This window comes from Sciurus carolinensis, chromosome 4 (genome assembly GCF_902686445.1).
Source record: "Sciurus carolinensis chromosome 4, mSciCar1.2, whole genome shotgun sequence".
Lineage (NCBI taxonomy): Eukaryota > Metazoa > Chordata > Mammalia > Rodentia > Sciuridae > Sciurus > Sciurus carolinensis.
This window is the reverse complement of record NC_062216.1, coordinates 161,409,106-161,421,349: the sequence shown is the minus strand read 5'-3', so window position 1 is coordinate 161,421,349 and position 12,244 is coordinate 161,409,106. Positions and strand designations below refer to the sequence as shown.

The 12,244-nt window shown below is 43.0% G+C and overlaps 1 long non-coding RNA gene across 1 annotated transcript; it reads right to left on the bottom strand.

The window, feature by feature from the left end:
• Nucleotides 1–1,768: 1,768 nt before the first annotated feature.
• LOC124981930 (uncharacterized) lies at nucleotides 1,769–10,811 on the bottom strand. The gene is made up of 3 exons (XR_007108132.1): nucleotides 10,723–10,811; nucleotides 8,724–8,822; nucleotides 1,769–4,169 (listed from the first exon to the last, which is right to left on the bottom strand). It is a non-coding gene; the product is annotated as an uncharacterized LOC124981930 (long non-coding RNA).
• Nucleotides 10,812–12,244: the final 1,433 nt, after the last annotated feature.

Sequence of the window (12,244 nt, the reverse complement as noted above, 5' to 3'; positions counted from 1 at the left end):
ACAGGTGTAAGGGGCAGGAGGAAAGGAATGGGAGGAGGGAGTGGGAGATGCAGCGAGATGCTAGGAGAGCAAGTAGCCACCCCAGAACACACCTCCAGAGCCAGTGGCAAGGAGTTCTGTTTGGTTTTCCTCGGGATGTCTAAGTTCACATTGAAGTTGTTTGGATTCCAGTAGCGTGAACCTGTCTTCAGTCCTCCAGTATCTTTGATAAAGTCCACACATTCAAACTACCTTCTAAATGTGGGTATTCTACAGCAACTGGGAAGGGGTTGAGCTTCCATCTGGGTCAGAAACAGAACAGGACCGTGGCTTACATGTGTTAGTTCAGTGGGGCTCAGGAGTGCAGGCAGAAGCAGCAGTGAGAAGATAAACTTAAGAAAATAAGTTGCCAAGGAACTCTTGGAAATCTTTGGTAAGGCTTTTAGGATGTGACTTTGTAAATCTCCAGCTCCTTTTATCTTATGGTGTTGAGACATCGTAGCTGATAGATAGGGTACAACAGGAAGGAAAGGAGAACGGAGGAGAAGGTGTCCCTCTCACTTTCAGCCTTTTTGGCAAAAGGCATACCTCCCCCTACTGTACTTCCCAGGTAATTGTGTTTTTGTTTTTGTTTTGTGGTGCTGGGGATTGAACGATAATTTTGTTTTTAAAATAATTATTTCATTTTACTTTTGATCAGCATGTATTAATTATATGCATCAATGGGGTTTGGTGTGGTATTTCCATACAGGCACACAGCATGCACTGATCAAATCCAACTTCCCTTTATTCATCTCCTCAATCCCCACCCTTCCTAACTTCTATGAATCACTGTTCTACATTCAGCTTGACTTTATGTTTAGCTTTCACATGGGAGAGAGAATATGTAGTACTTGTTCTGTTGCTGGCTTATTTCACTTAACATAGTGTTCTTCAATTCCATCCATTTTGTTGAAAATAACAAGATTTCATTTTTTATGTCTGAATGACACCCCATTATGTCCAGTTTCTTTATCTATTCATCTCCTGATGGACTCGTGGGCTGATCCTGTATCTTAGCCATTGTGAATAGTGCTACAGTAAATGTGGATGTGTATGTATCTCTTCGGTAGGCCGATGTCATTTCCTTCGGATACATACCCAGGAGTGCAACAGGTAGACCATATACTAGATCTATTTTTAGTTTTATGTGGAACCTCCACACGGTTCCCCGTAATGGCTATACTAAAGTACACGCCCACCAACAGAGTCTGAGAGTTCCTTTTTATCCACATCCTTGCCAGCATTTTTAGAAAAATTATTAGCCTTGTAGCTGGCATGAGTATTTCATTGTAGTTTTGATTTTAATTTCCCTGAGGGCTAATGATAATGAGCATTTTTTTCATACATTTCGTGGCCATTTGTATTTCTTCTTTTGAGAAAAGTCTATGCAGGTCATTTGCCCATTTTAAAACTGGATTACCCGTTGTTAAGTAACTAATTGCATTTTTTACAAATTGAAGGTTTGTGGCAACACTGCATCCAGCAACTCTGTTGGTGCCATTTTCCCAAAGGCATGTGCTCTCATTTCATGTCTTTGTATTACATGTCAGTATTCTTGCAACACCTCAAGCTTTTTCATGATTATTATACATATTGTGGTGACCTGTGATCAGTGATCTTTGATGACAGTAACTGCTGTTATTGTCAAAATAATAACATTAATGGGAGCTTGGGCAGAGTTGATTTCAATTCTCGTGGTTGACTTTGAGTGATTCAAGAATTCAGTGGAGGGTAACTGCAGAGGTGGTAGAAAGAGCAAGTGAATTAGAAAAAGGAGCTGAACCTGAGGATGTGACTGAATTGTTCAGTCTCATGATAACATTTTAACAGACGAGGAATTGCTTCTATGGATGAACAAAGAAAATGATTTCCTGGGATAGAATCTACTCCTGGTGAATATCATGTGAACATTGTGGAAATGACAAGAAAGAATGTCGAATACTACATAAGCTTCCTTAATAAAGCAGGGTCAGCAGCTGAGAGGACTGCCTCCGGTTTTAAAAGGAGTTCTGTTGCAGGCAAAATACTATCAAATGGCATCACATGCTGCAGAGAACTCTTTCACGAAAGGAGGAATCAATCCATACAACAGATTTCATGGTTGTCTTATTGTAAGAAATCACCATAGTTGCCCCAACCTTTAGCAGCTACCATCCTGATCAGTCAGCAGCCATCAGAGTTGAGGTGAGATTCTCACTGGCAAACAGATTAGGACTTGCTGAAAGCTCAGGAGATTATTAGCATTTTTGAGCAATAAAGTGTTTTTTCCTGTGTTGTCTTATTTATCTTTTTTCCCACATTTTTTATTGGTGCATTATAGTCGTAAAGGGTGTTTAAATTAAATATGTGTAATGGACATCTTATAACATAATGGTATTGCACACTTAATAAAGTATATGTAGATTTTATACATACTGGGAAGTCAAAGAATTAGCTCAACCAACTTTATTGCAATATGTCCACTTTATTGTGGTAGTTTGGAACTGAACCTGCAATAGCTCCAGGGCATGCCTGTACAAATCCTGCCTGCGAGGACAGATAGTCAATGATGAGGGCAATAAAGTGAGCGGATATCATCATAAGAGTATAGGGAGAGCAGGAGAAATTCTCATGAAAGAGGTCTGCTTTGACTATCCTTGAAGGATGGATCTGCTACTTAAAAGAATTTATTCTGCAATATGTAATTCTATATATGTATAGTTTTGTGCAAATTACTTCTCTAATTTATTCTCTTATTGGGATGGGTTATTCTCTTATTGGGGTGGGTAAGATAGATAGTGAGTGGGCTTTGACTCTAAAATCAAACAGACCAGACTAAATCCTGGCTCTTGTACAAGACTTTGGCCAAGTCTCTTAAGCTATTTGAGACTCAGTGTCTTAATTAATGAACTGGAGATAATAAAAATACCCATCTTATAGAATTGCTTAAGATTTAAATAAAATAAGAAAGGGGCTTTAGCATAGGCCTGGCATAAGAGAAATGCTTAATAATAATACACGATGTTAAATTTTTATGTAAATTTGCTGACTGCAACTTGGAATATACAGAAAAAAGCAGAACTAAAACCTATCAATAGTTTTACCACAAGAAGAAGAAAACCACAGTTTACATGTTGGAGTCTATCTTCCCAGTTTTCAGTCAATGCATAGTTTAGTTGGCATTTTTCCCCCTTTTTGTATACCAGTCATTTTGAATATAAAATTTAAATCCTAATTTTCAGTTAGTTAGCATAAGAATTCTTTCCATCTTATTACGATTTCTTCAAAAATTCTTAATGACTTCAATGCATTAAATTGAGTTGGCATATTATTATTTACTTAATCATTCTCCTATTGTTAGACATTTACATAGATTCCAGTTTTTCCCCTAAATAGGTCAGTAATAGACAAATCTATACATAAATGTTTTCCTTTATTTTGTATTATTTCTTTAGAACTGATTCCCAGAAATTAGATCACTGATGTAGGAGGTATGAACAGTTTGTGATCCTATAATAATTCTGAGGCCTGTGAAGGAGGGGCTTCCATCTCCAGACTCTTCCTTACATGGCTTTCTTGCCTCTTCCCAAGATGATGAGGAGGAAGAAACAGAATGTGATTAACCAGAGGTGTAGGCACTCACTGGTCGCCTTTGCAGTGGGCAGGTCACGGGGCAGAAAGAAATCTGGAGATGGGCATCTGCCTTTTTTTCCTGCTAACTTGTTGAACATAGTCAGAAGGAAAAGCTGACCCAGAGCACGAACTGCTGGAGGAAGCCTGGACACTCCTTTTGCTCCTTTTTCTTCCCCATAGAAGGCAGGCCTAGGCATCTCATTGGCCTGGGCTCCTTGAGAACTGAGAGATAGATGTGGTTTTTTTTTGTCCAGGTCTCTTCTTCTGAGACTGCATCTCATACAGCACAGGTGAATGTGCATGGTGCCATCTTTCCCTGCAAGATGGCCTACCCAAGGCTCAGGTGTGGGGAGAGGGCTGCCCGAGGGGTTCAGTGGCAATTGGACATTTTCATGTGCAGAATTCTGCTTTGAGGGTGCCTTGGGTGTTGCCTCCCTTGGGTACTATCTAGGGAGGTTTCTTCTTTTGTAAGCTGGAGATTAATAAAAAGTCTCAGGTAGGATTCAGTGGCTTTCATTATATCTGGCTCCATTGTCCTGGATGGTAAAGAAAAGTTGGTAAATATTTAACAACTGGCTTAGTTAACAACTTGCTCTCCAGGTAAAAAAGAAAGACAGAAAGAAAAAAAAAAGGCCCTGATTTGTAGTGTTTGAAGATTTCCATGGGCTAAACATTCTCATCATGGTTTTAGAGCAAATGCTTCTACCAGGACTGATTTCAAGGTCCAACTACTTAATCAGTTTACAAAATTCTCGACCTTTAGCAATAGGCTCTTGCAAGCAAAAGGAAGCCCTTTCTAGCACACTAAGAGTGAAAAACCATGGATGGGATGATTCACTCCTTTCATCACCATGTGGGAAGAGCAGGGGCACAGGAAATGATCTCCGCAAGGCTGGGAACCAGAGAAACCAACGCCTGCAGGGTTCTCTCTGCGAATCAATCTCTTTTTTTTTCCTGCTATAGATCCATTCTCTCCATGTTTCAAGAGGCATGGCTGCAGGGAGCTTCCAGGGCTACATCCTTACTGATTCACAGCCAGAGAAAAAGGAAGCCTTCAGAGCTGGTGTGAGTAATCCCAGAGAAGTCTGGTCAATCTTTACTCGTGCATCACTTTCCCCTTGGAGCAGAAGGTAGGCGCCCTGACTGAGGATGGTAAGGTCTGTTGGATGGGGGCAGGAAGAAGTGTGGCCAGACCAAACCAATACTTCCCCTTACACTGATTGTCTGGGTACCACAAGGACACTGTTCCCATTTCTACTAGTCTCCAAAGTGGCTGAATCAATGACAGCATGGAGGAGCTATTTCACATTACATATTTTGGCATTATATTTTATAGCTATTTCACATTACATATTTTGGCATTTTATTTTATAGCTTAAAGGAAAAAAACTCAGCTAATTTTCTAGGTAAAAAAGTAACCCGTTGGTATTTTAAGTGCTTCTATTTTTTTTTTTTTATGCTGCAAGTGGGTTAGCAATATGCTATGTGTTAAATAATCATTATTTCCCCTTCTGTGAATTATGTTCATGTCTTTTGCTCACTTATCTTCTGGGGCTGGAAGTTAGTTTTTAATTTCTTTGCTCAGCAAGTATTTACTCGTCTGCTGTACTAGGCCAAGCATCTGGAGACACAGGAAATAAGATAGTAAATAAAACAGACAGGGTTCCCATCTTCAGAGTACTTACCCTCTATTTGTATGGACTTTAAAAATAATAATATACTATCATTTTTGTCATATGTACAACAAATAATTTTCCTATATGCTTTCTGTCATCTTTAATAGAGTAGTTACACATTTTTATGTAGTAAAGTCTGATCTAGTTTCCCTTTTTTTTGTGTGTGTGTGTGGTACTGGGGATTGAATGCAGAAGTGCTTTACCACTGAGCTACATTCCCCAGCCCTTTTTACTTTTTATTTTGAGACAGGGTCTCACCAAATTGCTTAGGTCCTCACTAAGTTTCTGAGATTGGCTTTGAACTGTGATCCTCCTGCCCCAGCCTTCTGAGTCACTGGGATTTACTTTTCCCTTTTAGCAAAACCTTTTTCCTCATCCTTATAGATTACATGACCCCACCAACAATTAAGAGATGATTTATTTTATTTATTTCCTGTTTTCCTTGGCATGACACTTGTACATTCAATTATTTCATTAATTTGTAATTTAGCACAGTGTGTAGCATAAGCAAAGCATTTGCATTGGTTATTTCTCCAAACATTTAACACTTCCGGCAGCCTTGCCTTCTCCTTTGATCTGGGTAGATGCCAACAGGCAGAACTGAGATCAAAGGAGACATGAGAAGAGGTCTGTTGGGGTTTGCAGGAGGGCAACCATTATAGCTCCACTTAGGGAATTTGGTATGGGAAATGATAAGGATTGTGTTTGCCTGGAGTATGGAGTCCAAATAGTGCAGTGATTCTTAACCAAGGTGGGCATACCTGTTGAATGGGGAGCTTTAAGAGCTGGGGCAGAGGTTCATCTATTTTTAAAGCTCCTGTAATCCCAGCAACTCATGAAGCTGAGGCAGGAGAACCATAGTTTGAGGCCAGTCTCAGCAACTTAGCAAGACTCTGTCTCAAAATAAAAATAAAATGGGATGGGAATGTAGCTTGGTGGTAAAGTGCCCCTAGGTTCAATCCCCAGTATATAATAAAAAGCTTCCCAGGCACCTCTGAAACAGGAAATTATGGGAGATAAAGCTTGTTAGAAAAGGAGGGGAGCAGATGGAGAGAGGCATCAAGGACAAGGTGAACTTAGCTACAGGGTCAGGGGGCCTCTGAGGGCCTCAGAGAGTGGATGTGGATCCAGGGACCTAGGCTTCAATCCCATTTTTAGCCCTTACAAACTGTTTTCTGGACAGATTGCTTGTTCTCTCGCATTTCCTCTTCTTAAATTTTTTCCTGTCTTTCTTTTCTTTCTTTCTTTCTTTCTTTCTTTCTTTCTTTCTTTCTTTCTTTCTTTCTTTCTTTCTTTCTTTCTTTTCTTTCTTTCTTTCTTTCTTTCTTTCTTTCTTTCTCTCTTTCTTTCTTTCTCTCTTTCCCTCTCTCTCTCTCTCTCTCTCTCTCTCTCTCTCTCTCTCTCTGTTGTTGTTGGGTCTTAAACTTAAAAATATTTACTTAACAGGGTTGTGATGAGCCAGTGGGAAACCAAGAATAAACGCCTGGCCCAGCACTTGGCACCTGCATGAATTCTCCCCTCTTCTCCAGTGAGCCTCTGGCTCATGCCAGCCCTGCCTCTTCGCTGCCTTTGTGATCAATGCACACAAGATATTTTCAGAGAAAACATGCCAACACATGCTGAGATGAGAAATGCAGAGAGAGTTGAGTTGTCCTTGAGTCCCAGAGGCCTCAGAAAGCTTCAAAGAGGCTGCATATTTTCAAAGAGGGATGCTTCTGCCTTCGAGAAACAGCGAGAAGCTCAACATTTGCACAGGACTTCCTTCAGGAACTCTTTGCTTGGCAAAGGCAAAGCCTGGCTCCATTACTGCGCACCTCAGCTCAGCCACAAACATAATCCCAGCCCTGGGGCTGCCTAACCTGTGAACCAACGGCAGATGTTTTGAAAATAACACAACTACAGTCCTTTTTATAAAAGAAAATTCCTCAAGCAAGTCTATTTACAGAACAGAGATTCTCCCTTCTTGAGGGTGGAGAATAGCATTCCTTCTTGAAAGATGCAGCTGCTTTACCTTCATGTCACTGATACCATTCTGCGATCTGACAAATACTTATTGATATCTCCTCTGTTTGACAAATACTTTGGAACTGGCCTCTACACGGGTATCATTTAAGATTGATTTTCATGCTGCTTTGTATTATAAATTGACACCAAATATTTATTTTGGGATTAGGAGCTATCGATATTCCTCAGAGGCCACCCCCACAAGAGGCAGTGTGGATGGGAGAAGGGAGAGGGAACTCAGAATCAGACACATGTGGTCTGGCTCTTGATGGATATAGCTGTGTGACTTTAGGCGGACGGCTAAGACACTCTGGGCCTCAGTCTTACTTTTCTCTAAATGAGAACATCTTTCTTACTTGAAAGTCAATGGTCTCTTCCTCAAAGAGCACCTTTCAGTTGGGTGGGGAGGAGGCAAGAGCTCACTTATCCTGGCAGACAGGAATTGGCACAGTACCTGATGGTAGAGAGAGAGAGACAGTCCAGCCAGCCCAACCCAAGAGGGTGTGTTTGGGAACGAGCATTAATGTTGAGTTGGAAGAAAAGAGCTTCTGTGTGGCACATCGATCACACCTCAAAGTCCAGGTTTTAGGATAAGGGTTTTGGGAGGCCCTGGATGATGGTGGGGCTTGAACTTCTGGAAATGAATGAAAGCCTCCTATCAATAGAGTTCTTATCTGCTTGTCCTTCACTGGACATCAGAGAAAATAGCCAAGAGAAAGATGGCATTTTTCTTGCTTGAAGAAAGAATAAAGGGACCTGGGCTTATTTAAACAAGAGCAGCTTAAGTGAAAAAGTAACACCTTCTTTTCCACTGTGAGAAAACTACAAAATTATCCTCTGTCACCAAAGCATCCCCTTTCTAAGAGACCTGAAGTTTCCTGGCTGGCAGAGCTCAGAGGGGGGCTCATCAGTGACTCACAGTCTCTCCTGCATACTGGATGAGTCTCCTGAATTACAGGGACATGGCTGCTGGGTTGGAAGCTTCCTGGAGAGCTCTTGCTCCTCTCTCTGCTCTCCCCTCCTAGGCAGACACCTTTCAGAGGCTCATCTCATCTGAGTTTTGAACAACAGGCACCTCGTCCTGGTCACTGTGTCCCAGGTGATGTTCCAAAGCTGATGAGCAGTCTGGGCCCAGAGACCAGGAACTCTCCCTGCCCCTGCTAGACATGGACCTATAAAACCAAGGGCCCCAGGAACAGATCAGAAGTTATAGTCTAAACTCCTAGATGTCCTATCTTTTTGAAGATTGAGGAATCCAACCAAAGGGCTATAATATGGCATTTACATACAATAGTGTTATCACTTTTAAGACCTAAGGATTTTCAGAGCAGAAGGCTAACATAAGGAAACAAGTCTCTGATGCAGGTGAACTTCAAGGATAACCAGGTGTTAAAGGTTAGGGACGCTGACCTGTGCAGGAGAGTGAGCCCCAGTTCTTCAAGCAGTTGCTAGTTACTGGCTCTTACTAGGTTCCAGGTCTTGTGCCGAGTATTGGGTGTTGGCACGGTGCTGCGAGAGAGACAGAGATAAAAATCGATAATGACAATGACAATGGTAACAGCCATATGTGTGGAGAGCTAGGTGCCAGGCATTGGGCTCATTTATTCTTTTATCTGATAAATTGCAGGGGCTCCTCAGAGCACTTGCTGAATGAACTGCTCACAGACAGTTGCGCACCTCCTTTCCTTTCCGGGGTAACAGCGCAGAATTTGCTTTTGCTTTTTTCTCGGTCAGGAAGTTCTTCTGCATATTTGTTGGGTTGGCTGCCCGTCTTCCTTCAGGTCTTTACTCACACGTCACCTCAGTGAGGTCTCCCTGACCTGCATCTCAATCCCTCCCCCTCTGGGCCTCCTACCCCCACTTTCTCCCCAGCCCCCAGCACCTGGTGCTACCCAGCACACTGTATTGGACTCAAGGCTGTTGTCTGCGCTCTGCTAACCTCAGAGATCCATGAGGACAGGACTTTGGACCACTTTGCTCACTCCTTAGCCCCTTGTGTAGGTCACATGCTTGAATTTGTCCAGGGTATGAAATGAATCAAAGAAATACTTTCTTAGTGTCAATGACATGCCCTGCCAAACAATGCGTGGCAAGGTAGCAAAGCGAACAAGTAGACAAGGTGTTGCCACCTAGAGACCCAGGACCTGGTAGAGATAAGACATTAAGCTAACTATGCAATGATCTCCATTCTCTGGAAAGAGAACACTCTGGATGCTTGAATTTGTCTTTTGCTGAAGTGTCACTACCACCGCAGGACGTGGGTACCCTAATTCCCTGCTTTAGATCCTATCTTTGCTTGTTCTGTGGCTGCAAATATCCACATAGGCTCTGAATTACAGAAGGACTGGACTTACTTAGATAACTGTATATGCAACTTGTAGTTCTGATGGCCTTTTGGATAATCATTACTTTTCATGAATCCTGTGACGTGTTCATGCTACTTTACAAAGAGGAACCTGAGGCCTATAGAAATTAGGTAACTTAACCAGTGCCACATACAAGTCTTCCAGGTAGGATCAAAGCCAATCTGTATGCTTACCACTCTTCCTCGTTCTGAGGAACTGGATGGTGGAGGGATTAACTAGGGGAGGGAGAGATCATCAGGGAAGAAGACCTTGAACAAAGAACAAAGGTAGGGCAGGGAGCCTAGGCCTAGGAGAGGTGCCGCACCTCCAACCCCACCCGGCTCCCACATCTGGTATCGTAGTTTGATTCTAATGAGATATGGCAGATGCTACGCAAGGCAGGGGCAGGATGAAAATCTTGTCTGGGAAGTAGGGACCTACACTTGCCTCTCCATCTCCACACACCTTCTGGTGTTTTTGGTTACATTAGCAACATGTATTTATACTGTTATCTGAGCCACTCATAAAATGTTGCATTTTTTATCAGATACCTCTTGTGCTAAACTTGCAAAGTTTTGAGAGTTTCTCAACATCCCCTTGGGAACCCTGACAGAGTGGTACAGAGAATCAGCATAGCATTCTAAGTCACCTACTGTCATATCCATCCTTCCCCCGCCCCCAAATTCACACTGAAGTCCTCTGGTACTTCATACTGTGATTGCATGTGGAGACAGTCTTTAAAGAAGTGATTAGGTTACAAAGAGCCTGTTAAGGTGAGTCCTGAGCCAACCTGACTGGTGTCCTTATAAGAAGAGGAACTTTGGACACCTAGGGAGACATAAGAGGGTGCCGTTCTACAGGGCAGAGATCATGTGAAGGCACAGCAAGGTGACCATTTACAAGCCAGGGAAAGAGACCTCAGAAGAAACTAAACCTGCTGACCTCTTGATTTTGGACTTCTGGCCTCCAGAAATGTGAGAAAATGAATATCTGTTGTTCCAGCTGAGTGCTCACTTGGTAGTATTTTGTTATGGAAGCTTGAGAAAAAAGAATACACCACCCACCCATTTGTCCATCTGTCCATCCGTCTGTCCATCCAGCCAGCCATCGTATATTGAATGCCTCCTGCTATCCAGGCACACTGCCTTGCACTGGAGATAAAAAGAGAACAGATCACAGTCTTTTGTCCTGAGATTTCTGTGGGATGACAGTAAGTAAATAGACATTTAGAATGGTGAGTTCTGTACCTAGGAGCTGGAGGCGTAGCAGGGATGGTACCTTGGGAGTAAAGGCAGGAAAAAGATCAAGGAAGCTGAGTTCCTAAGAGGAGGGTAAATCAGGGCAACTGCAGGGAAGCTGGGTCTGGCTAAACCTAGAGGAGGAAGGGATTGGGGAGAGCAATGAGGCTGGAGAGAGGAGAGGAGCCAGATTGGGGGGGATTTTTAAAAAATGTCACGCTAAGGCAGTGGTTCTTTTAACTCTTTGTCTGCCCACAGCACATCTAAGGGATGAGACATGTCCACCCCTAGCACTGTAAGAGGAGCCATTGCAAAGGTGAACTGCTGTAGGGAGGTGGGGTGTGGCCCTTCCCCTCCTGTCCCAGTTGGAGATTCCTAATGCTCATCATTTCTGGGGTTCATCTGAAGGCTGAGTGGCCTGGGTCAGTTACTTACCCTCCAGGCCCTCTCTCCTTAGCTGTCTACGTTTGTGTGCTACCTCAGAGAGTGAGTTTTAAGCTCAGTCGCCTGGATTCTAGCCTGGTCTGCAATTCTCAAGTGGGCAAGCGGTCGCGGGTCACAGGAGCTGGATCTGTACTCTGTGGGGCCTCCATCAGAGATTCACTGAGGTGAGAGGGAGTAGTGGAGGTGATGCCCTGGCAGTGCCTGGCATTTGGCAAACCATCAGTCAATGCTAAAGATCACAGGGCATGTGCTATTGAAGCTCCCTTTCTGCCCAGTGGTGGCAGCGATCATCCTGCTGGTAGTCATAGCTGTCACGGTCATCACTGCCACCACTGTCACCATCCCATCACCACCGTCTTGCCACTGCATCACCCCACCATTGACACCATCATCATGGCCATTGTCATCTTTCCCTGCCCCGGATCATAGTGCTGGAGTTCTTGGAGGCCATTTCTCACTGAGTTCCTTCCATCTGCTGTTCTCCTCGAGGATGTCTTATGTAAGGTCAGGTCCTACGCAGTCAGAGTTTAATAATGTGATATTTGTTATATTTACTGAGTACCTACTATTTGCTAGGCATCATTCTAGGCACTGGGGATAAAAAATGGAACTAAATAAGGCTCCCATTCATGGAAGTTACTTTAATAAGAAGAAAAAGACAGTAAAAACAGAGAAAAACAGATACTAAGAGAAAAACAAATACTAAGAGAAAATAACCTGGAACGGTAGTTTCCAGGTTGGGCAGGATGGCATTTGATTTAAGGAAGTAAAGAGTAACTTTACCTGGGGTAAAGTTGCCAGGCACAGGGAACAGAATTCCAAAGCTCTGAGGTAGGAAAATTCCTGACATGTCGAGGAGCAACAAGGACGCCCCAGTGGCTGGATGGCAGTGAGCAAGGGGGTG